The sequence below is a fragment of the Zonotrichia albicollis genome, chromosome 1 (genome assembly GCF_047830755.1).
Source record: "Zonotrichia albicollis isolate bZonAlb1 chromosome 1, bZonAlb1.hap1, whole genome shotgun sequence".
Lineage (NCBI taxonomy): Eukaryota > Metazoa > Chordata > Aves > Passeriformes > Passerellidae > Zonotrichia > Zonotrichia albicollis.
The window spans coordinates 40,152,772-40,178,964 of record NC_133819.1 but is presented as its reverse complement, the minus strand read 5'-3'; the positions used below and the strand labels follow the sequence as shown (position 1 = coordinate 40,178,964).

The 26,193-nt window shown below is 38.5% G+C and overlaps 1 long non-coding RNA gene across 1 annotated transcript in view; it reads left to right on the top strand.

Moving 5' to 3' along the window:
• The window catches only part of LOC113460848 (uncharacterized), a 167,067-nt gene that overhangs the window by 65,319 nt on the left and 75,555 nt on the right, over positions 1–26,193 (top strand). Inside the window, exon 4 of the long non-coding RNA XR_012579911.1 lies at positions 22,655–22,716. This is a non-coding gene — a long non-coding RNA (uncharacterized LOC113460848). The remainder of the gene's footprint in view (positions 1–22,654; positions 22,717–26,193) is intronic.

Below are 26,193 nucleotides of genomic sequence, written 5' to 3'. Positions count from 1 at the left end.
GGTTTCATCCATGTTTTTTGCCCTTAGTAAAGGAGACACCATGAGTGAACTTAGGCATCTCTGTGGGAATCACACTTAGTAGCGGCTGGGCAACATCTGACTAACATGGAGCTGTGCTGTTTATCTGGCATCAACACCCATCTTGTGTCAGCTCATGTGTTCTTTCATTTTCCCTGCTCTGCAGCTCACCTGCCCTGAGAAAGTCAGAGTTTGCTCTGCTGTGGTCTCCTGTGTGGATTCTGATCCACAGAGATGGAAGGGGTTTGTGTATCATACTCACCACTGTGCCGCAGAAAATTATTGCAGGTTCTGTTTGCTGTGGACATGGACAGACCTGGAGTTTTGCTACCATAGTTGCTGTGGTCTCCAAAGGGATTTTTAACTTTCAGCCCACGAGTATCTGCAGGGCAGGAAGAGATGATATGAAATGATACCCAGAAAAGATTTGGTTCCTCATCTACACACACCCCAGTGCAAAATGAAATAGTGAAGGAAAGCAATTTTCATATAGCTGTTATAATTGAGAGAGGATATCATTTCACACTATCAAATCCCTATGGAATTGTCAGGCCTTATATTAATTTGGTTTTTATCACACAGAACACTATGAACCAGTATAAAATTAACAACTTGGTACTTTGAAAGGAGTGGTAAATATGACTTATTTGTGGGTTTCATGTTGGAGATATTATTTTTTTTATATTGGAGGTAGTTTCATATGCAAAACTTCACCTGCATCAAATGACTCAGACCTAATACAGCAACCCCAGTGAGAAAGCTGCTTGGTAAATGGTGACCTGCCAGAGACATATTGATTCAAAGCAGTTTGAGTGCATCTTATGTGACTCATGATTTCATTCACTGTCTCTCTGCTAAGTCTAGCACGTGTGCAATATAAAAATGTTATTTTGCAAAGCCTTTATAGACCTGAGAGATATTTAGCATCACAAGTTGCAATTCTGGTGGAAATCTGGTGGAAATCTCTTAATCTAGTTACTTTTTTTATCTTGTAGCTTGTCAAAGATTAACACAAATCCAAGACAATGCATGTGTTCAGTTGCTAATATGTAATTTTTTTATGGCTGGTCAATATTATACCTTTTGTGGAAACTTCGCGGGGATCTTTCTCTTGGGCACAGTAATTCTAGCTGCTCTCAACTGGTTTGTGTCACAGCCTTTCAGATTACTGCATTTATCAAAGGAACAAAGGGGAAAGTAGCTAGAACTCTGCATTGCTGATGGGTTTACTGAAGTGGGATATTCAGGGGAGCTTTTGATATTTTTCCTCTCTTTTTCTAATGTACAGTGGGACTTAGAATATTTAGCTGTTACTTTAGAGATATTTATAGTTCAAAAAAGACTCCCTCAAATTTAGCTGTCTTTTATATGCAGAAATGTATGTGGATGCTTAAACGTAGGTGGAGTCATAGATTAATCAGATCAAATAGCTAAAGACCTTTAAATAGTGCTGAAGTCAAATATGGCCTATATGCCACCTACTAGCCAAGACAGATCAGTAGACATGAAAGAAAAATGACTGGGCGACCCACTGGATGCCATGTTAAAGGAATTGGAATTTAAGTGATGACTTAACAGGGAAACAAACAAAAATAAACTGAGCTTTAATTGTCCTGATACAGAAGGACTGTGGAGAATTATTTGAGAGAAAGAAGATTAAGAGCTGCAAGAATAGACATTATTTGAAATTCCTTTGAGAAATATAAAAAGCAGAGATAATCACACTCATATCAGAGATTTGGAACATACTATCAATTCCAGAAGATATTCTGCATCATTTTCAGAGACAAGGGTTTCTAATGTAGTGATTAGAAAACTCCATGGGTTCACTCTAGGTTTAGGTGGAAGAACTAATTCCCCAAGTGTATAAATATATCAGCCAGAACAATGACAATGGGTATTTTAAACGCTAGGAAGGAAAAAATGACTATTTGTATGAAAGGCAAAATGTGTTAACATAATTTAAAATAGTAGAACAGTTCAAAACTCTTATTTAAACCATGAAATGTAAGTACTTTTCTACATAATCAAGTATATAGCTATAGAAATAGACTCCAGTGGGTATGTCAGTTCAGTTATTGCTAAAACATGAAGCTTAAGTTATTGTGGAAGAAACTAAAGTCTTACTTCTGTGTTGACTCTTTTTAGTTCATTCATGCTGAATTCCCTTGGGATGTGATAGATATAATCTCAGCCACCAGGAAGCAATACCAGCAATAGCACAGTTCTAAGATGACTGAATTATAAGCCAAGAAGAAAAGAAATTCCAGCTGGCCAAATACAGAAGATATAATTCTGTCGGGTTTTTAGTCTTTATGTTTCTGTTACAAATGAAAGTAGTATAAAGAAAGTCTGCTGTTTCTAGCTCCTGACTATACTAAAATATTGCTCCCACATGAAAATGTTGAAAAGCCTCTCTGCTCTATTGGTGGTATTTTCATTTACTTTTGTTCCTATTTCATGTGCAGATTCATAATTCTGTGTTCCAGCTTTGATCACAAAGTATGCCCATCTAGCAGTTAGTTGTCCAGGCCATGTTGCCTTATCTGATTTACAAGAATGCTGCAGAAAATAGTGGCAGAACTTAAGTGACATTTAATTATGGCATGGGTACTGCTTCTATCCTTTTCTGGTGCTTGTCATAGATGGAAATTAGGTTTGCCTGACCTGATGTAATCTTAACAAATGTATCATAGCCTTTGCTTTTCTCTTTATTAGATCTTGGATTTGTATGTGATTATTAATTGTGCTGAATTAGGCTGGCCAGCTTCTAGGTATGATCCTGTGGTTGTTTTATCAAAATGAACTTGGGCTGTCTTGTTTTCCTCCTTCAACATTATTTGCTTCTTTTTTTCTTGCATGGCATTGGTATCTACACAGCCACATGCTAAGTAAAATTAAGGATTTGTTCCAGCAGAACTAATGCAGCTTTGAGGAGTGGAGTAAAGAGGGAATGGGAGGAATTTTCAGATTCAGACAAACTTGTTCCTTCACTTGGCTTACCACACAGCTGAAAATAGTAAAAATAACAGTGCTAACACTAGGGAGGTGGACAGATGTGTGAGACAAAGTATGCCTGCCCTGTCCATTGACTGCATACACATATACTGGGTTAAAATGATGATCAGCTCTTCCTTCTGCCTGTACAAGCCAGCATGCTGGTTGCTTATTTCCAGACTTTTGGCATCTCTTTATCCTGAAGGTTGTAAAAAATAATTTCTAATGGGCTTAAATTACTTTATCCAGTTCCCTATGAGCTCTAGGCCATAGTGAATTTCATCAGGTATATGTAATTTAGTAAACTCTAATTTATCAAAGTAACCTCTGGCTTGTTCTCTTCCTTCCCTAGCCCGAGCTCTTGCTTTACATGACTGCATCAGCCCTCTGGTCATTGCTAACCCTCTGAGGCTGCAGCTTCATGTTTGTTGGCTAAATAGTATTCCTGTCCCAGTTGCTCTGGTGTTTGTCATAGGACATCACCCTCCGAGTTGTCCTGGTGCAAGTGACTGTGAGTCAGTTTTGTGCATGAAATCAGGGAGTTGATCCAAGCTGTAAAAGTCATGCTTTATTAATTGTTTTCTTTCGACCCAAATCCCCGAGGGGAGAGAGCATGCCAATGAAAACAAGCCAGGGCTTGGGAATACCTTAAGCCACTGACCACTTTCTATTGTAAAACAAGACCCTGCAAAGACTTCAGCAAAACAGCTTTAGACTTACATGATTACAGCTGAGATTAAAATCTGGCCTTGATGTATCCAACCATCTGTTTCCATCACAAGAAAAGAGACTCAGCATGAATATTTGCAGTTTTGAGGACAGGATTCTGGTTTCATTCCTGTAGTTACATATCACAAATAACTCTATTGCTGGTGTTAGAGTTATTTTCATGTTTATTCCAATGTATATTATTTGGGAACCTACTCTCCAGAAAATTATAGAAGGAAAGTGCTTTGGGACAGCCCTCAATTTTAGTTTCTCCAGGTTTACACCAACATAACTTCAGTGGACAGCTTTGGATACATACAGATCTACCTCAGAATATGGTGTTTTTAAAGTCATATGAAATGTATATAATTTTGTCTCAGCAGCTTTGGAGGAGTGTACTTTACTGCTGTCTTCATAGTCCTAATTAAATGTGACATTTTTTCACTCCTTGGCTTTTCTCATCTCTGAAGTGACCTGCATAGGTAATGTATTAAATCTATGAAGGAAAAAACACACAGATGCCGATACTTTTATTTTCTGCAAATCCATGTAAAAACATATAAAATAGAATTGAAAATACATACAGTGAGATTAATTTCAACCAAATTTATCAGCCCTTGGGGATATCATCTTGCTGACCATTGTTTGTTAGCAGTTACAGAGAAAGTTTTATTCTCAAAAACATGGATAAGAATTTTGACTAAGTTTCTGCATTTTCTGCTGTTCTTTTTTATATGTTTCTACATTTTCTGCTGTTCTTTTTTATCTGTTCCTACTACTTATGTCTGTGCACAGCGTCACCCACAGATTAATGTCACCACCAGTATGATGAAGTACACACTTCAGTTTCTTGATAATAATTAAAATAGCTGGGAACTAGTGTTTATAACACAAGATGGCGGAAAATGTTACTTATCTGTTGACTTAACAGCTAAAAGAATATGGCAAAAGATCAGAGATGAAATTCCCTATTCCTTTTTATACATCTGTGGGCTCATGTTTACATTAAAGGTGATGCACAATTTAGAATGGCTTGGCAAAGTTTTGCCTTTTTGTCTGATTTGCATACCACTTTGAACTTGTGAACTATCCTATATATAGGATATATTTATTCAGTATATGTTTGTTTTAATAGTGTCTTCTTTTTCACGACATCATTCCTCCTCACCTCATACCTCAGTCCTGATTTTGGCTCCATTTTCATTTTGTGTCTTCCTCCTCCTGTTGAGTAGATTTGCATTTAAAATAATTCATAAATACATCAGAGAAAGAATACCAGGTTTTTGCCAGTCTCTGCTCTGGAAGCCAAATATTGGGAATATTTACAGATGTTCCTCCCTTTACATCTTCTCCTCATGCATCATCAACCATTCTCACCACCTTCTTCTGACCACACAGGAACCATCTGTCTTCCTTGCAGGCTTAGCTTCAGTCTCTCTGCTTCTGCAACTTCAGCGGCCTTCTCAAGGCCTGATTCTCTTTTCCTAAAATTTCCTGAAAGGCACCATCAGCAGAGCTGGCTTCTTCCTTCTCCATAGACCAGGGCAGATTCTACACTGAATCTCTGCATGCCTCTCAAGGAGTGATACTGCCTAGATCTCATTCTGAAGGAGAATGCTAATTTCACATGGATCCACATGTAGCATGACAGAGTGCTGAAAGAAGATACCACTTGTTAGACTGTAAATCCACAGACAAAGACAATTTGTTTGGTTTTTTTTGTTCTCTAATACATCCTAATACTTTGTAAAGCACTGCTGTTTTCAGGATCTTTTTTTTCAAAATTTGTTGTGGGTCATGGTTGTAATTGTTGCAGGTCATCACTGCAATCCAAAGAATGTAAAAACTATAAGTATTATATTTGGTATTCATCAGAATGTGTGATCTGTACAAATTTTTCCCATGTGCTATAGTTCTTTTTTTAATAGCTCCAGGGAATTTCCCAGTAGATGTGTGAGGGTTAATGGGAAGATTTTGGTATTTAGGTTATGAGTGTCTAAGTGGTTGTGTATAGAAATGTTGATATGGCATTCAGGTCCTTAACCATGAGTCAACAGAGTCCTGATTAAGGCAAGCTCCATACTGCATTAGTAAAACAGGGTGGCAGGCTGAGGGAAATTACTGTACCCCACTACTTGGTACCTTTAAAATCCCTTGTGCCAGCTGGTTTCCATTCTGAGGCACTGGGTACAAGAAAAATATGGACATATTGGGGGTCTGTACTTTGTTATAGTATTCATATTATCCATGCATATCGGGGATCTTGCCAATGCGTATAAAAACCTGAAAGGAAGAAGCAGAGAGAACAGGAGAGCAAACAGGGCCAGGCTCTTTCCAGTGGTACCCTGTGACAGCACAAGGGGCAATGGACTCCCACTGAAACACAGGAAGGTTCCTTTGTACATAAAGAATCATGTTTTCACTGAGAGGGGGACTAAGCACTGACATTGGCTTCTGCTTCTCAGAGAAGTCGTGGTGTCTCCATCCTTGAAGATATTAAAAAGTTATCTGGACACAGCCCTGGACAACTAACTCTAGGTGGCTGTGCTTGAGCAGTGGACAAGGTGGCTTTCAGATGTTACTTCCGAACTCAGCCATGCTGTGATTCTGTGACATTCAGGAGCAAATCTTTTGAAGAGTCAGAAAGACAATTAGAGAAGTCTCTGTTGTAAAAGGCTGTTGAAAAGAACATAGTGAGGATGAAGGAACAGTGGAAATAGAACTCTGCCCAATCATGGAATCTCCATCCTTGGTGACATTCAGAACATGATTCATCAGAGGCCTGAGCAACTTGGTCCAACTTCCAAGTCGGGTCTCAGTGTTGATCTTTTAGGCAACCTTTATATTGGCCCTCCAGAAACTTAAATTATTCTGATTGATTCTGATTGATTTTGTATAAAATTTAAGCAAGATTTCCTGCTCTTTGCAGGAAGGTCCTAATGAATGCAGAGATATTTAAAGTAAGATACAATATAAAACCCAAACTGCTGGCAAAGATTAGTACTATGAATTTATTTTGAGATCTCTGCTATTATTGTTACTTTGCATGGCATTTGTGGAGCAAGAACCAGAGCTGTTGAATGTACTGCATTGGCATATATGATATGAACAATATCCATTTATAGGTTGTTTCCCAGAGGAGTCTCCTGGAAGAGGAAGCTGGGCTATAGGATATGCTGTACAACACGCTGGTTTGGCCAAGTGTTAATACTACAGACTTTAAAGACATTATGTGAACACCACTTTCAGGAGAAAACTTGGACACTTCTGCGAAAAAAAGATTATGCTAGAGCCACCCCCTCCTGCCATTTCAGCTGCTGCTTTTCTACTCTGGCTTATATCCACACTTTATTAGCACATGTGGAGGCAGCAAAATCCCCTGTAAAAGAATTAGCTTTGGTGGACAGAAGTGTCTTTGCACTGCTTCTACTCATAAGCCTTGTCACAAAAAAAACTCAAGGCAGGATTGATTGAATCAATACTATCTCATAAGCCTGTGTTAACTCTGGTAGCTAACTATCCACAAGCCAAGGAGGGGAAAAGTAGGTGCTGAGAAGGCAGTTAGTGAAAGTTTGCTCAGGATAAGATCTGGAGACAAGTAGTCATGTTGAATTTGCAACATCCAGCAAACTCAGGACACCTTGTCTGCTGAATTGTTACAAGGCTACTTGAACATGCTGGCACTAACAGTGGGCTGGATAACTTGAACTACATCCAGGAGACATTGGCAGCTGGATGAAAAGAATATAGGATTGTATGCCCACCTCAGGAAACAGAAGGACTCTCTGAATTACTACCTGGTAGCCATTGATGGTGCTGCATGGCACTTAACTTCTGAGTGTACAGTGGGATTGTTGTGCCAACTATTGCTCTGACTGGTAACTGAGTGAAAGCATGAGTAAGTGAATGTGTAACATAAATAGCTATCTGCTGCCAATAGTAGCAACTTAATGATCAAAGAAATAGCTTGCATCTCCCCCACTCAAACCCCTATCAGAGAAAAGGGAATTTACAACACTTCTTCTACAACAAATTAGAAATATAATGAGACAGGGAAGGGTTCAATGCTGCTGGTTTCCTTGCTTTTTATTTACAGTTAAAAATAGGTGGTGCCTTAATTTCAGATGGGATGGAGTTAATTTTCTTCCTGGTAGCTGGTACAGTGTTGTGTTTTGGATTTAGTATGAGAATTATGTTGATATCACACTGATGTTTTAGTTGTTGCTGAGTAATGTTTACCTTAATTTAAGGGCTTTTCAGTTTTCCATGCTCTGTCAGCAATGATCTGCGCAACAAACTGGGAAGGACAATAATCAGGACAGCTGACCTGCACTGGATGAAGGGATATTCTATAATATCAGTATTCCATACCCAGATATAAACTGTGGGGAAATAGCAATGAGGTGCCAGTTTCTGCTTAGGGACAAGGTTGGCATTGATCAGTGGATGGTGAGCAATTGTAGTATGCAGAAATTATCTTGTGGTTTATTCCTCTTTTTCCCCCCTTTCTTCATTACTATTATTGTTGTAGTTGCTATTATGTTTTGCTGTATGTCGTTATTAAACTTTTCTTAACCTGTGGGTTTTTCCACTAAGGTGGGGCTTGTGAGTGAGCAGCTGCATAGCACTTAGTTGCCAGCTGGGTTTGAAACCACAACAGTGGAAACAGATCAAGCAGCAAAGTTTTGAAATAAAGTAATTCAACTGATAGCTTTAATGTCAATATGGACTATATACAATACTAATCATTTTTATTCGAGTAATTACTCATAGTAGTGTCCAGACTAAATCAGATCTAAAGTGTATCATCCCACCTTGAGCAGTACCTAGTACTAGATATGTCAAAGAAACTGCAGGAGGTCTGGCAGTATATTGCCAGGGAGTTGGGTGACTGTGTAGAAGGGTGAGCTTCCAAAAGCTGTAATTGGTGGCTGATGAAATTATCTGTTGTGTAATATTTAACATTATAATTATAATTATATATAATTTTGCTTTGTGTGAAAGATTTTCCTATTGCTGCTCTGAAATTGCCACTAAATTTCCATTTCAGTGGATGCTCCCTTGTACTGAAAACGTGCTATTTGTTATTGTGATTCTTTTTGTGTGCTCCCACTTAATTGCCTTCTGTCTAAGGCAAACATAGGAGAGTCTGTCAGTGTCTTTTTACTATTTTTTTATCTCAGTTAATTCTTCTGTCACCTTTTTGATAGGGGTAATTAAAATTGTGCAGTGTTCCGGATGACAAGATATTTCTTAGTTAACTAAATTGCAATACACAGACATACATAATTTTATTTCTGTTCTATTGCCATTGTATTTTATGCATAGCCCACTAACTGCTTGATTTTTCCACTACTGTTTCTTCATGAATGATTGTCTTTTTTGATCTAGTAGAGTGTTTGCTGAGTCTTTTTCTGAGGTACAGTCAGTTCAGAACCCAGTAAAGTGAGCAGTTCAAGTGATTTCCTTTAAAGTGTTCCATCAAGACTTGCCAGCATTTGGTTTCATCTGCCATCGTGTTTTATATTCACTCTACTTGCTTAAGACATTCAAAGTTTTTCACAGTTTCTCTGGTCTGCATCTACTTGAATAGTTTTGGAATGTCAGCAAAACACTTTCCAGATAGTTGATAAACAACAGATGCCCTGGGATGGAACCTTGTGGCACAACCACAGATAACCTCACGCCATAGCAACCATCTTTCTTTTTGTTTCGTATTACTTCACTATTTTTGATCTGTGCAACTACTTTGTCTCCTCTGCCTTCTCCACTTAGCCCGCTTAGCTTCTGTAGCTAAGGGCCAAAGGACCAGAGAACTTCATAATTTATGTTAGTCCTCTCTTTTACCTGCTAAACTACTGACCCACTTAAATAAATTTTACAATTTAGCTCCTTTGCAGAGCTCACAATCTATAGATTTCATTTTATATTAAGTATCTTAAAGGCACCAATGCAAATAATTTACCAGTTATTGAAAGGCAACTATTGGTCTGGAAGTGATTGGATGACTGCTCACTCTTTCATGTAACTGCTTGTGCAGCACTGACTGTCTCTCAAGTATGGCAGTCAATCCTGCTCTCCCACTCAGTAAAAAATTGTGTGTATAAATGTCCTGTCTTTCAGTACTGAAATTTATACTGTTTGCATAAGCACATGGTACTATCACATTTCATGCAATGAACACAACTGACCACTGAGACACTGGGTTATGCTGGTGTGATTGCATGTGTTAGCACTCACCTTTTACTCTCTTGATTTGAATCTCACAGTTTACTCCCTTTCTTCCCATATTATCTTCATAACAACTTTATGCTTTTCTGAACTACCTGTACAAATGGTGACATGTCTTAAGTTACGACAGGCAGGAATTTACACGTACTGATTTGCAGCTGGGTCCAAGACATTCAGCCCCTTTCTTTCCCAAAATTCTTAATCCCGAACAAATCGATCTGTGATTCACTTCTTACTCTCTGCTCTTTCTGAAGGCCTGTTGCCAGCTTGTCTCTTGCAGCTTGTCAGTATTTGCTTCTCTAGTGCAGATAACGTAATGTCCAGTCTCTCCTGACTACGGGGATGGGGACTAATCTGTCTGTAAGGGAGCCTTATGTACTGTATACCAACCAGGCTGTATTGACTTCATTGCTTTTAGATTAGTCTATAGCACCAGATGGCCTTCTGTCTTTTTGGCACTCTCACAAAATGGCCAGTCTTACTCTGCTGCTCCTGGGATGGTGAGTATTTGCACATGGGGGATGATGGCTGCATTCAGAAGTCTTCCCTTCTCTGCTAGATTGTTTTGGATTTAGAGCAGAGACTCCTGGATGCTCAGGTAGCACATCCTGACCCAGTCTGCCCCTTAAAATAAAAGTGCTTCTTATTACAGTGGAAAATCTAACTTGATTTTTCCACAACATCTGGAAACGAGCACGTTGAGTTTTCTTTTCTCTCTGGACGCATACCTAGATATACTAGAGCTCAGAACAAACAAAGGAGTTGGGAATGTGCACTTAGCAAACCAAGGAGTAAAACTAGGAAGAATTTGTTGCAGACAGCTAGGGGTCATTTTGTGATTTGATCTGATGGTTAATTATGAGCAGAGACAAATCTGCTGTGAAAAAGTGATTCTAGAATAATCCTCCTGGAGATCCTGTTGGAGAGGCTACTCCTATGACAGTTCCCACAGAACTCTAATTGCACCTTCTGTCTAGGAACATGGAAATACAGCTCATGATATTGTCCCCTATGGCTGTCCAGCTGCAGCAGCAGCTCTTTGCTTTGCAGCTACAGCAGCAGGTCACAGCAACTTTGAGCATCTCTATTCCACAGAAGAAAGTGAACTTAGCTCTGAAGAGGACACTGCAATTATATGTGACAATTATGATTCATAATGGTGATGTGTTCTACCTACGATTATCTAATCACAACTGCATGTTCTTTTGCAAATGTTGAACGTTCCTCCCTACCCACTGAACTAGGGAGAGATGAACTCTAGCAAAGAAGATAAATGGGCTAAAAAGGTGGAGATATTAAATTCATGACAAGGAATTTGTAAAAATGTAGAAATCAGAGTGCAAACTTCAGTTTTCCCAGGAGGCAAGATCCTGAACTCTTGCACCTTGCCTCTTCAATGACCCTTACCTCAGCAGTCTTGCTTTTTCCAAAATGACCTCACACTCGTTGTCTGGTCACCTTCTTTAGAACCAAAGTGCGAAAATGAGATGGCATTAGCTCTATTAACATATTTGGCCAAGTGAAACAGAGAGATGAGGAGTCAAGGCCTTGTCATCTTCTGAGCTGAGCTGACGCAACAGGCTCTGCTGGAGTGCTCAGGTCTGGAGCAGTACCTGGCTAGGAACAGTTAAAACTTTGTTTCCCTGTTTTCATGCTAATATGTATCATTTTGTGGCTTCTACAATATATAACAAGACAAATTATTTGCAGTGAGCTCCTCCTGTGCAAGTGGTCAACACACATTTCATTACAAAGCCAACAACAAGCATATCAAAAGTGAAGACCTGGTACTTCATTAATTCACTTTCCTTCAAGGTGTTTTTTTTACTGGCTGTTCTTTTTTCAATGTTTAGTCAAATAAATCTCTTTGCTGATTTTATGGAGACATAACTAACAAGGGATTCTTGGTCTTAGTGCTCAGTATATTAGCAGATAGCTCATCTTTGGTTCCAAGGTTACAGTGTTAGTGAATGACTGTCCTTGTGAGTTTCCCCTCTCCATTTCTGAATGATATGAGGAGTTTATACCAGAAAATCAACTAAACCTAACTTGTGAATTCCCTTCTTTAAGCTTTCTAGGGAAAAGACATAAAAATAAATTTGTAGTTTTAGAAACATTTTCATATCACACAAGAGGCAATAGTTGATTTCTCAATTGAGTTGTCTGAGATAATTCAAATGCTTTTAGAAGGAAAACAATCCAGAGGACTGTCTAGCTGAATTCATCCATCATCATGCATGAGAATTTCAAAGTGCCCATGGGGTACACAACACCCAAGCAGGGGGAAGTAACTGTTTCAATCACTCTTAGGGCTTTCTTAAAAACTGCAGTCTACATACAGTCAATGTCACCAGAACATTTTTTCCTTGAGGGAAAGAGCTTAGCAGAGACTGATGTTCTAATGTTCTGAAAAGTTCACTGAGTTATTTTCCCTCTGTAGGGGCAAAGGTGCTGAATTGACTTTAATTTTACATCTGTGTTTTCAAGTTCATTTGAACATATATTCTTTTCTTTTCTTTTCTTTTCTTTTCTTTTCTTTTCTTTTCTTTTCTTTTCTTTTCTTTTCTTTTCTTTTCTTTTCTTTTCTTTTCTTTTCTTTTCTTTTCTTTTTCTCTCTTTCTTCATGGTATACATAACTTTTCTACAACCTGGAAATCCTTCTCTTTCTAGTGTGCAAATGCAGCTGTTTACAATTCATTATAACATGGCTTCAGTTTAGGTAGTGTTCCTGAAGAGCATGCAAAAATAATTTGGAGCACTCTTCTGACCATGTGATCTCCAAAAATGACCAAAACCCTCTCAAGCTATGAAGGGAGAGCAGCTCATCCACAAATGAAGGCTGTACAGGAAGGTAGCCCTAATTCACTTGATTACATGTTTGAGTGTGCTCTAAACCAAGTCTCTTCCTTCAACTATCTGTAGAAATAAAAGCTACAGCAATCTCAAAACCAACAATCAAACAAACTTATCAAAAATACCCATCTTTTGCAAAGATTATTTGCACAATTCAGCATATGCTTAACCCAAGTTGAGAAGACAACTCTCTCCCTTGTAAGCAATCCAGGATGTTGCTGTTTATGAGACATTTTGGTAGGGAGAGATAAGGGTTGGCCCTGAGAGTCAGAGATATTATGTGAAACTGATGTCCTACACTATTACTGTGAAAGTTTACTCCCAGCAAGCTACATGAGAAATTCAGCAAAGACTCCTAAAGGGTTTACTCTACACTAAAAATCTGTGAAATAAATAAGTAGTTAATTTTTCTGTCAATCTGGTTCTTCCTAGTAAAGGTTCCTCTTGACTGACTGAGAGAAAAAGAGAACGTTACCACAGCCTCCAAATCCCTGTTGCTTAGCTAAAGTACAGCACTGGGTTGAGATGACAATGTTGGCATGTTGTAAGATTATGGGAGCTGTGTGCAGTGGAAGGCTGGATGTTAGCTGGGTGAGTGAGTGGGCTCTGAGCACTAAAACATTGGTGTATGACAGTAGAACACAACACTGTCATAGGGATATCATATCACATGTCAAGGGATATCATATCACATGGGCTTCTCTAGACCTGAAAGGCAATGTAGGTTAGATAAAGTCAAACAGACAGTGTTTGCTTGTTGTAGCCTCAGAGGGAAGATGCTGCTTAAAGAGATTTTTCTGATATACTCACAAGCTGAGTTATTGATTAATGCTAGGTATACACCTCTTCAGATTAAGCACAGGGGTTTTTGCCTAGCAGTAAGGAAAAATTCAATAAAAAGACATTTTTCTCAAATCTATCTAAGCAGATATTTTTTAAAGTATATTAATAGTGTTTCTATGCCAAAATTTTCCTTGTTTTTTTGAGCATTATGGCCAGCCAAGGATCACCATCAATAAGACAACCATCCCTATTTAGATCAACTGGCAAACATAAAACCCATCTGTGTGTTGTTTAACAGGTGCCATTTTAGATCCATGGGGAGCAAAGCAAGCTTTGTACAGATGGACAGTTATTCATTGGACCCATGCTAGCAGTATTATATTTATTCAGCCACTGTCTGCCTACAAGCTCAATATTTGAAAGAGCCAGTGAAAAATATTTCTGGTGGAATATTTTCCTGAGAGGGAAATAGGAGAGGAAGTAAAGGAAATTCCATTAAAAATTGTTGGCTTACACTCACCAACAGTCTCATTTTGATCAAGAAATGCAAGTTCTGGCAAGTGTTCTGGGAATCACTTGCTGCAACCCAAAGGCTTTAATTATTAATAGAAATACTATTAAACAGTACACTTTTTGTGGAAAGGAAGTAAGTTCCTTCGACTGACAGCAGTTGCATAAATTGAAATGGAAACTGGCAACTCACATCCACTATGCCAGGTAATGAAGGATCCTTTTCTCCACTTATGGCATCCTTTCCTTTTGTGTTTTTTTTAATTTTACTGATGACCTCAAGAATGGGGAGAAAGGTATATTAATATTTTCATTTATATGAATAATGAAAAAATATAGGAAAGAAGATTTCAAAACACATTTTGCTAAGTCTAGAGAAAACCAATTGGTTTGGCTGACATGTACCAAAGAGGAATATCTTCTGCTGTGGAAAACACTGCTGAGATTCTGTGGGTTACTGTGAGTCTTCTGTGCATGTAATAAAGATCCTCTTGAGTGCAGCCTCACAGAAATGCCTAAGGGACTAATGTAGTTTTCAATAACAGCCTGCTACTTGTTCTGTAGTCTGTGCAGAAGCATGGGCATACAGACATTTTATGCTGCTTAAGCTTAGTAAAGGCATCTCCATACAAATGACAGTAAGTCTCCAGCATGGCAAGGCAAGCACTAAGTTCCTGGAGTAAGCCAGCTGAAGCTGTTATTAGCACTGCCTGCAGTTAGGTGAATAGTGATTCAACCAATAAGAAACAGTCATTGTGGTTTGGATGTTAAACATAGCACCCTTTGTGTTGAAGAGTGGATAGACTCACAAAACACAATATTATTTGTTGCAAGACTTGCAGACTTGCCATTCTCAAGCGTTGTGTACAGCTTTGTGACTGTAGCCACCTTTTCTCTCAACATGGTTTCTGACTCAGGTGAAAAAAGTGAGTGCAATATATAAGCATTACATATTTGATGTTAAAAACTGGCTTGTGAGACCTTGGTAACAGGGGACATAACAAGGTATTTATGTTATCTATTATTGCTTCAGGTTGATTACATTTTAAGATATGATAAAAATAAACATGATGACAGCAATTAAACTTGAACGTAAAGCCAATTGCACTGAAAAAAAACCCCATTTTTTTACTACTATTAAGGTATAAATACTACAAAAAAAAAAGTTTTAAGTAACGAGATAAGATGAAAGGAGCAACTTTTGGTAATTTTATATTATTTCTCTAGAATCAAAGAATGATTGAGTTGGAAGAAGCCTTTAAAGATCATCTAATCCAACTCCCTGCCATGGGCAAGGGACATCTTTCACTAGATCAAATGCTTTAAATCCCAGTTCAGCCTGACCTTGAATACTTGCAAGCATGGAGCATCCATAGTTTCTATCATCAACCTGCTCCAACATCTTACCACCCTCATTGTAAAATATTTCTTCCTTATGGCCAGTCTAAACCTAGCTTCTTTAAAATACTGCCCCGTGACCTAGCACTAAATGCCTTGGTAAAAAATCCCTGTCCATCTTTCTTACAAGCCCCCCTTTACATACTGAAAAACCACAATAAGGTCCCTCCAGAGCCACCTCTGCTCCAGGTGGAACAAACTCAGCTCTCTGAGCCTTCCCTCACAGCCCTCTGGCCATTTCCATTGCCATGCTCTGGGACTGTCTCCAACAGGTCAGTGACATTCCTGTGCTGGGGACCCCAGAGCTGGATGCAAGTGAGATCTCATGAGAGCAGAGCAGAGAGGGAAAATCACCTCCCTAGACTTCTTGGCCACCTTCGGATGCAGCTCAGGATGCAATTGGTTTTCTGGGCTGTAGGTGCACATTATCATCTTGTGTTCACTTTTTCTCAGAATTTTTTGTTGCGCAAATATAGCATCCTGGTGATTTGGAAAAGAAATATTCTGCATCTACATCAGGTTGTATACAGTTTATAGACATGGTGTATACAGGTAAAGAAAGAGGAAGAAAACCCCACCCTGATAACAACCCCAAAACCCCACTTTCTTGGTTGTTTCCAAGAAAAAAAAAAAAAGAAAAACAAAAAAGAAAGAAAAGAGTAGAACATCGAATTACAGTAGAGAAGAAATGGCATCATATTCATTCTCAGAAGAAAACACTCAGGATTAAGTTGTGAAAATGTCCAAGAAAACACAGTTCTCATTATACCGTGAAGAGTTGCCTTTAATAGAGTCATCATCTAGCCCAGTCACTGGTGTGCATGGAGAGGGTAGACTCTTAGCATGGATGGGCAAATATTGCCTGTGCTTTATTCCAGAGTTTTAAAGAAGATCCTAATCAGAATTACAGCTATTTGTATAGATGGGACTGTTTAGAAAAGAATGCAAATAAGTTTGAGTGGCCAGTGAGTCAGAACAAGAAATGGAAAATCAGTGGCAACCAGAGGCATTCATGTGATGTTTTAGGAAAATAATTTCTGAAAAAATCTGTAAAAGCCTTGGTTGCTGATGTCAAGTCTCTGAAATTACCCTACTGGACTTTTCTAAAATATATGCATTCATTGCTCAGAGACAGAATCTGAACAGCATTTAAACAACATTCTAACTACAATAGCTCCGTTTCAATGATCTTAGTCACTGCTTTCACTTACAGGCTTCTCTGTGGAATTCTGAACTGAATTCTGGATTGTAGGATCATACCTACAATGCGGATAAAAGATAAAATATGAATAGACATGAAAAATATATTTTCAGGTAGTTCTGTCTTCCTTAGAACAAGGAAGATAGTTGCTTCACATCAACATCAGCACCATAGCTTGGCTCTGCTCTCATCTGCTTTTTCCGGCTGCCTCTCCTGGTCAGAGCTCTTCTCCTGTTTCCTGGTGAACATCACCCACACAGTCCTATGTCTTTGTTGTTCATCAGTCAGACATATCCCTCTGTGCCTGTGTTGGGGGAGTCCTTTCTCCTGCTCCCCCTCCTGGGAGGTGTGAGAGAGCCCTGACAGGCTAAATGCTCCTCTTAAACTTCCTTTTTCCAGGGCCTACGTGGCTTCCTTTTCCTGTGGAGACCAGATGGGGTTTTTCTTAATATTCTCCATTGTACTTTATATTTAATTTATTTCACTTCTTATTTTGTATTATGAGTTCATTTGTTTTCTTTAAGTTTGCTAAGTGCAGCTAGTCCGTGCATGGCTCATTACATTACTTCTAAACAGCCATAGCCAAACCACTGCCAGAAGCCCCTGTTGAAGAAGTGGTGTTTTTCTTGCTTGTTCTCTTCCTCAAGGAAAGTAATTGAGTTTGTATAACTCATATTTTAAATTCATCCAATAAAAAAGGAGATTCTTCAAGCTTGTTTTTTTTTTATCCCTCAAGTGTGAAAATTAGATTTATCAGTTATTAACTTGTTTATTTTTTAAGGTATCTAGCTTTGTATCACTGTTGATTTCACTATTTGCAAACTGGCTTTGTCATTTTATTGATAGCACTTGAGTGAAGAACTCTCTGATAATATATGCAAACTCACAGCTCTCAACAAGCTTTACAGCTCCGTTAATGAGGGGATTAACAAGAGCACTGCAATGTATTTAACCTGCGGCACTAGCTCTGTTTCAATAAGACTTCAACAGCCTATTAAATGGAGTGGGGGCTCAATTAACCCAGACAAAGGCCACTCTACAGAACATGGCAGGGAGGACCACAGTTAGCATCTGCCTAAGCAGCTTGTTCCGAGCTGGAAATAAAGAGGGTGACATGTTCTCGCCCCGAGCTATGATATAACTGAAATGGTGATTCTAGTTCATCTGCGCTGACTGAATAGGTGCCGGCATTGAAACCCACCACTATCTCGCCATATGACAGTTTGTAAAATCCGAGTGCACTCAACGGTCACCCAGAGCCTCCTGCCTGCGAGCACCGAGGTATTGTTCCCAGGGAGCTTTCCCCGGCACAGGGATGCAGGGCCGGCGTGCTGCTACGTTTGGACAGTCAGGGGACATCACGTCAGTAGATCTTTCAGGGAATGTTTTAACAATCTCCTGCCAGAGAGGGATTCGGCACGGAGGTGGAACTGGTCTTTGTGTAATCTGATTATTTCATTGGAGGTTAAAATAAGAACGAGAAAATGACACATAAGCAGGGTGGGAGAGAAACAAAATTTTTCAGAAATGCAAATGTTACAACAGCAGCACACCTACGTTTCTCAGTACTTGGTTGAATTTCAAGGATTTTTTTAAAAAGATGTTACTCATGGTTAAACTTGTGTTGACCGTGTTTTACTGGGTAAAGTTGTAATTCTTCCCTTGGTTTTGGTATGAGAAGTAAAGATGTTTGCTATTCCTAGAGAAGAACTATCTGCAGAAATTAGCTGTTATTTTATTTGGTAATCTAGCCTTAGGTTTCTTAATATGTGGTGTTACAGACTACAGGCCTTTATCAAGAAAGTCAGTGATGGAAGAATGGCAAAAGGTGGTGTTATGTGCCCTGGTGTAGCAATCTAGAGACCATGTTGCAATTATTTGCAAGATAATTGTAAATACGAGGAAGCAGATTTTTTTTCCTATGTTAAAAAGTAGAAAATAACAACATTTTTAGCTAACAACCAATCAAGAAATGCAAGAATAAAAACATCTACTGCAAGATTTGTTAGACAGACAAAAAAGAATAGGGGATATGAATTCGTACCTAGATTAATTGAAAACCCTTTCAGAAAATACAGCTCTGCTCAAAAGGGTGTGACCGTTTTCTTTTATTTTCTCTTTTCCTTGAAGAATGCTATGTGTTCATTAGAAAAACATGTGCTCATGAGTTTATACCAAGCAGCAATCTTGGTATATTGCACATGCCATAATCTGGTGGCAAGGGCTAATAAATAAACTTGCATTGTTAGCAGAATAGATGGAGGAGCTAGGTCTGCCAAGATAATGTGGAAGAACTGTATGGGCTCTGTAAAGTGCATAAGTGAGTGGTAAGTCCATGGCTTACCTGAAAATAAATGTATATAAATCCTTTCCAGGTTAAAGAATCCAAACTGCATCTGTTTTTTATAGATATCAAGCATGTGGATTCATCTGCCTTGTTTTCAGGAATAAGCATGCATAATGCTTTTTCTCAGGACCATTTAGTCTAGTGCTCTGTCCATTTGTCTTTACATGACATTCAAGGTCAAAAAACCATAAGAATTCTTCCCTTCTATGCTAGTCACTTCCAGGTTTATGTGAAGTCTTAGATCTCAAGATTTCCAAGGCAAAAAACATCTGCATTTCTAATGCAGAAAACAAACAAAAGACAATTTTTTTTTTGTATCCCCTCCAGAGATAATTAAGAGAGACAAAAGAGCAGAAACCCAATTACTTTTGCTTTGAGGTCAACTTTAAGTATTTCTGATTATCATAGTAAGGACACGTGCTGCTAATTTTATACTTTTATGTAGAGGCTAATTTTCTTTCCTTGGATCTGTATGTTATTATGGTTTGAGGATAAAATAGGTGAATTACCATAGCAATGTATTGATTTCCAGCAGGGAAAAATAAAGGGAAGTTCTTAAATGAACACTGGTTTTCAGATGGGATGTATTTGCTTTACCTTTGTAAGTCTAACTTGAGGTTAATAGGGCATTATTGCCTCTAATCACATCTAACTAGACATGCCTCATTGGTAGAATGCATGCACTATTGAAAGTTCTAGAGGCAAGGTTGTTTTTTAAAAGAGGAGGGGAAATTGGAACAAATTATGTTGTCAAATAACTAGGATCTGCATCAGGCCTTCAGCAAGCATGTTAGGTAGTTTCTCTAGACTTGGGTGTACCTTAAAGTTTATTTTGATTCCTTGAACCTTTGGCACAGAGGGTCTTGTGCTGGAAATGGTACAAGCATGTTGAAATCAGAATACAGGATGAGCATAGAGGATGTGATGCTGGTGTTAGCAATGGTCTAATCCAACAGGGCAATTTTTTATTTCCTTTTCCTATCCAGTGTATTGTCCCAACAGTGACAACAGCAGATGCCATTTGGGAATAGCATGCAACCCTCGCTACTCTCTGCAGTCCTTTTCTCTTCCGTTTTCCCACCCTCCACAACTGCTGGATAAGGAATGTTTGAGAATGCATCATGCCTGTTAATGTTAATGTGTGCTTACTTACTTACTTACTGCTGTCCATGTATTTATTCAGACTTCTTCTAATCTGATGATATCTTCTGCAGATGCAACTGCCTGTGGCAGTATATTCCAGAGGTTCATTCCTGTTGGTTAAAACCAAACTAACTACTTAAAAAATTATTTCTAGGTGGGTCACCTATTTGTTCTGTAACCCCTTGTTAAAATAGTTTGGAACTTGCTGCACAACCATTCACCTTGTCCATAAGCCTCTAAACCTGTCCTCTCAGCCATCTGCTGAGAAGACAGGTTTAGAGTTTGGAGTTTGGAACTCCAGCTTGGAGTTCCATCCAGTTTAGTCTCTCACAAAGGAGGAGCTCTCTCTACTTTATTATTTTATTTGCTGTTCTCCCTACTTTCTTGGCTTTGCTCTGCCATTTTTTTTAGGTATGGAACTGCAAATAGCACTTAAAGAAGTTCTTGTTCATCATGTACATCATTCTCTACTCATTCTTTTCTTTTAAATCATGGTCATTGAATGATAATAACTATTTAACCATAAGACAATAACGCATTAGGCAAAGTGATATAATAGGAGAAAAAATTGCTTTGCACACATTGCTACTACTCCTTTTCCAAACAACTTTTTGGCATTAGGAAAAACATACACAATACATAGGCAGCAGATAGATCTTTGCTCCCTGTCAGTCCTTACCAGATATGCTGGCTTTCAGCCAAGCCAGGTTAACTGGAATTCAATGAGCATCTTTGACACTTTTATGCAGTTATTTTTCTACTTTTATTGGCAACTGATTCCCTGTGAGTTTAGCTGCACAAGAATTAAGATGTCTGTTAATTTTTCAACTTAATGAATGGCTTTCAAGAGAGGACAAAAATCAGTGTAGTATTGGAGGCTGAAGTGTGAACAGGAAATAAATGAGTTTGTGTATAACAAATAGCAATATTTCAGAATGTAAATAATATACAAATAATACAAAACATAAATCATAGCAATAGCCAGTAGGAAATCCATCCAGTTCTCTGCTAAAGAAAAATATCAACAGTGTTTGTCTTAAATTCTTACTGAGTGTCAGAGAATGCATTGCAGTATGGGCATTTGTTTTTTTTCTCCAGGCAAAAAAACAGAAAGAGGATGAAAGCAAAATTATAAAGGGTAGTTGAAAGAAAATACACAAAAAATCCCCAGTCCAGAAAGATATATCTCACAGACAATTTATCCATACAATTAAGAATTACGGTTTGTGGAATCAAACCCACATTCTCTTGTTTCTAGATCCTCAGGTGAAAATTGTTTCCTTCAAAGGATCACCAAACCTGGTGAGAGGTTATATTGTGCAGCTTTTGACTGTCACAATAAACCAGGAGTTCAGGAAGAGACTGAGAAGCATCTGAGCAAAGAAAATGAACATCTTTCTGGGATACTTGGATAGCTGCCAGCTCACACATTAAGCTCTGTTTTCCAAACCAATTGTTCTGTTGTTTCAAGTGAGAATAATCTTCATCCTCTGCCTGGACTTCTTGTTTTTCACAAAATGAATTTGCCAGTCTAAATGTGGGGGGGGTTTATTCCCATAAATTCCTGATATATCAGCATTTACCATGGTATATGCATTGATATAATTTATATAAACAGGAGAAGATGATGCTAGGTAAGCATAACAGAGCTTCTGGAAGATACTCAGGAAATGCAGTTTGATTATTCTTTTTGCTTTTTTTGTTGGTTTTGTTTATTAAATGCTAGTTTGCAATAATCAAAACAGCTATTAATTATTAGCAAATATTTATAATGCTGGACTCTGTTTCAAGGCTAAATGCTGCTAAATGTTGCTAAACCTATAATATGCTCAGAATTAAAGATATTAGCCAATATGAAAACTGTAATTATACCATTAATTGTTCATGTCCTGAAAAATATTTGTAACAGATGCCAAACATGGGATTAGGTACATGCTAATAAAAAGCCTCATTTATGGATGGTTTTCAAATGCTGTAAATTACTTTATGATTATCAAAAGGATACATATATGATAAAATGTGTGAATAAGCTTTAGTTTTTCAGCCAAATCAGAAATATGGAAATGTCTTTACTAGATCAGACCTACAGTTAGAGTACAACATCCAGTGCCTGACAGTGAATGACACTAGGATGTGTATTATCCTCTAATAATTAAGTTCTAATGAAGCAGGTTTAGCATCCCTTCAGGAATTTTGTGGTTGGTTATGATATATTTGGATTCTCTTGATATTTGTATAATGAAGTCCAATCCACTATTTCATCTTCTTACGTTCTTGGTTTCTTGCTTCCCATGAAAGTTCTACAGTCCAGTGAGAACCTGTGTGGAAAAAAAATCCTCAAATTTTTAAAATATCTTCCAATGTAAATGAATGTTCAACTTATCCTTGTAGAGTGGAATTCTCCTGTACTGTGCATTTTTTAAATAGACTTGCATTTGAATTCTCTCTTTTTCTGCTTTCTCCAGTAAAAAGGACCTGAATGTCGAATAGGCTGTGTCCTGCACTTTGGAATATTGCCTCCCTGCAGGTAAGCAGAATAAATGGATTAGGCAAGTGTGCCATGGTTATTTCTATGATTATAATCACTGATTTTAGTTAGGATTTTGTCAATTATTCTCATAGTTATAGAGAGTGTATATCAACAGGAGCTGATGATCACTCACCTCTGCTTTTGTGCTTTTATTGGAGCTGAAAGAACTGAGATGCAAAAGGAGCAAGAAATATGTTCTTCCTCTCAGCCTCATCAAACTACTTATCTTTTTTTTGATCCATTTTTTGTCAAGAAAGTTTTTTGAGTACTTGGAAACGTGCCACTTCTGAATGTTTATGAGATCTGTTGTAGTTATGATCATAGAAATTATTTTAATTCTTTTAGCCAGTTGAATGTGAGAGTGGACACTAGCCTATGTACGTTCAAGTTAGCACCTTAATGAACTTGAGAGTATTGGAAACACTAACAATAAAAATTAATAACTCACAGCCAGCAATTATCTCAGGTAACCTGATGGAGTGGTTGATCCACTGACTGATCAATCCATTGATTGATCCACTGATTTTTAATTTTTTCTACACTTCTAATGTTTTCTATCTGTCAATAGACAGATACATTGGAAATATAATTGGAAATGTGTTTTTTAAACCTGTAGGTGGTAATGTTAATTCTGTAAGTTTTGTACAAAACAATAGCCCCAAGGCTTTTGGTTCCCTCTTCTTTTGTGGGTGCCATGTCATGGCCCAAGCATTACTTGCAGGAACAGGCTCTGACTCCACTAGGCTAAGCCCAAATCCTTCTGTTTTTGGGTTCACACACTGCAACTTGGCATTAGGAGGGAAAGTGAGAGAAGGAAAAATCTGTGATAGAACTGCTCATCTCAGACTGTTTGTGGAGGGCAATTTGCTCAGATTTGGTATATTTTACTTAGTTTTGGCTTAACGGTTTGCACTGTTGCTATGTATATTGTTACATTCTCAGGCTTCCTATGTTGCCTGCACTGCTGGTGAGAAGTGGAATCTTATTTTTTCAAAAGGTGTCCTGTGGATCAAATCTGTGCACAGGCTTTTAGAAGCAAATGCTTAGCACTTGGATTTGAACTGAAAAAATACAGCTGCTGCTCCTTTCATTTTAGACAAATTTTTTTCACTCCTGTAGCAAGATATTGGGGTATTATAAATGTAGTTGTATATATAATGCTACCTCCAATTATTTATTTCTGGGGAAGATGGATCTGTCTATCCATCCCGGCCCCAGATACCCTCCTCAGTCCACCTGAAGCTGCTCACTGCCAGTGTAATTTTAAGTGAGATGTCAGAAAGTTAGTTTGCAAGTTCTTGAATTTGAGTAGTTGAAGGCAGGGGGAGTGGGTGATGTTGGTTGTTTTTTGGGTTTTTTTTGGAGGGGGATGTTTGTGGCTTTGTTTTTTGGGGTTTTTTAGGGGTAGTTATTTTGCTTTTGTTTTGTGGGTGTTTTTGTTTTATTTTGGTTTTTGCTTATCTATATATTCGCTCTTTTTTACCAAGGAACATCTGTGGCTATAAACAACTCAGCCAGGCAGGGGTATCAATGATGCTGGGAAAAAGATCAGTAGTGGCTTTAAAAGAGTGTGGTTAAAGATCTGTGTGTGGAGCACTGTATAAGGCTTCAGTTCATGTTAATATAGGGGTGTTTTTCTTTTTTTTAAGACATTGAATTCATCCCTGTGGACAGCACTTTAGAACCTGGAGCGGTAAAGGAGGCTTGTACTGGATACAGCCTCTACATCATGCCCAAGCTTTTAGCTGAACACAGATCTCTGAAGACAAAAAGCTGCTTTTCTCTGTCTGCCTTTTGCTACAGAGTCCTCAGTCCTTTCAGTCAGTTGTAAACATAGGAAGAAAGGGTTTTTCTAGGTATTCCTTTAATCAAAAATGTTAACTGTAGCATTCTTTCTGCTAAGGGGAAATTGTAGTATTTATTTGACTCAACAGGGAATGATAAAGGTAAAAATATAAAGTAAACAGAATTAGGTTTGTTTTTTTTTTTTCTTTTGTGTTTGTGACAAGAGATGTGACTAGACCATCATGATCTTGAGAACACTGAAATACTGACCATAACACTAGTTTTCATGCCCTTTTATCCTTTCTGGGTGGGGAAATGCAGATGTTATTTCTCTGTCATCAAAGGAAAAGAGACTGACACTTCATAATGTTAAGACAAGACTGTCAGATTCCACTGGAAATAATGAAGTTTGACAGTTCCTGGGTTAATACTGCAAGTACCAATCCTGTAAATTTCAATTAGCCCTGACAGCAGTAGGGCTTAACGTGATGTTTATGTGAAGTGGTATGTTGGTAGCTTTCCTTCACACTTATGAGGAAAAGGATCTCTCTCTCCTCCGTTCTCTCTCTGTCTCCTTCCCTCCCTGCCTCCTCTGTCTTAGACATACACACACACACACACACACACACACACACACACACACACACACACACACACAAACACACAGTAGGGTTCAGCCTTCACCCATTTAATCCTATTTATTTCTTGAGATGTCATGAAGGTACTTTAAGTGTCCCAGACTGTCTTTGTGAGGACAGACTTAGGAACCCAGCTATTCAGAACATAGGTATTAAGAATGGGTACCTAAAACTTGCCACAACATATTCCAACTTTAGCATTTGAAATTTTCACAAACAGTCCACTACCTGAGCTCTGTGGAGTCCTGGTAAAGGCAAGACACCAAACCTGATGCACACTTCCCTGCATAAAGCTGGTTCTGGTTCTGGTGTAGGCCTATTGTTGCCTTCCCCTCTGGAAAATGCAGCTTTGACTGGGAGCAGCTTTGCCAGCTAACAATAACCTTGTGATATGTACCAGTGAAGAGGTACTTCTGTGATACAATGTGATCACAGCTGAGCACCCACTTGCTTTAGGTCATTGCTGATGTCCACCCCAACTTCTATCAGCAAAACACCTCTTTGTGCTGCATCTTGTGTCAGTTCCCTGAATGAAATAAGCTATTACAGGCAAGAAGGAGTTTTTTAACTGTGTCTGTGCTAGCACTCTGGCTGATGTTAGCGGTGCTGCATGAAAATCACACCTCTAACCAGCTCTGTGCTGCATACTGCTTTACCAGCAAAAGTTTCTAATGCCATCCTGCTGTCATGTAGTCCTCCATGTCAATTTGGTGCTAAATATAGCTGTCATGTAGTCCTCCATGTCAATTTGGTGCTAAATATAGGTGTTATGTGTGAAAAGTTTGGCCTACCTGCTGTTCTTAAGAGAAGTCAACAATAAGCCTCGGTTGGGCAGAGGTTCCTCTAGCAAAGTGCAAACATGTTACCAACAAAAAGCCATCGTATCTGTGCTTGAGATGACCACAGGTATTATTTTTTTAAGCAAGTAAATGTGACACATATAAAAGTGCAGGACAAATAGCATTTGGATGGGCTTAGAAGGCACTGAGCAGTGAAGATCTGTCAGTGGCTTCCTTGGTAGCTGTCAGGACAGACATTTTGTGCAGGACTG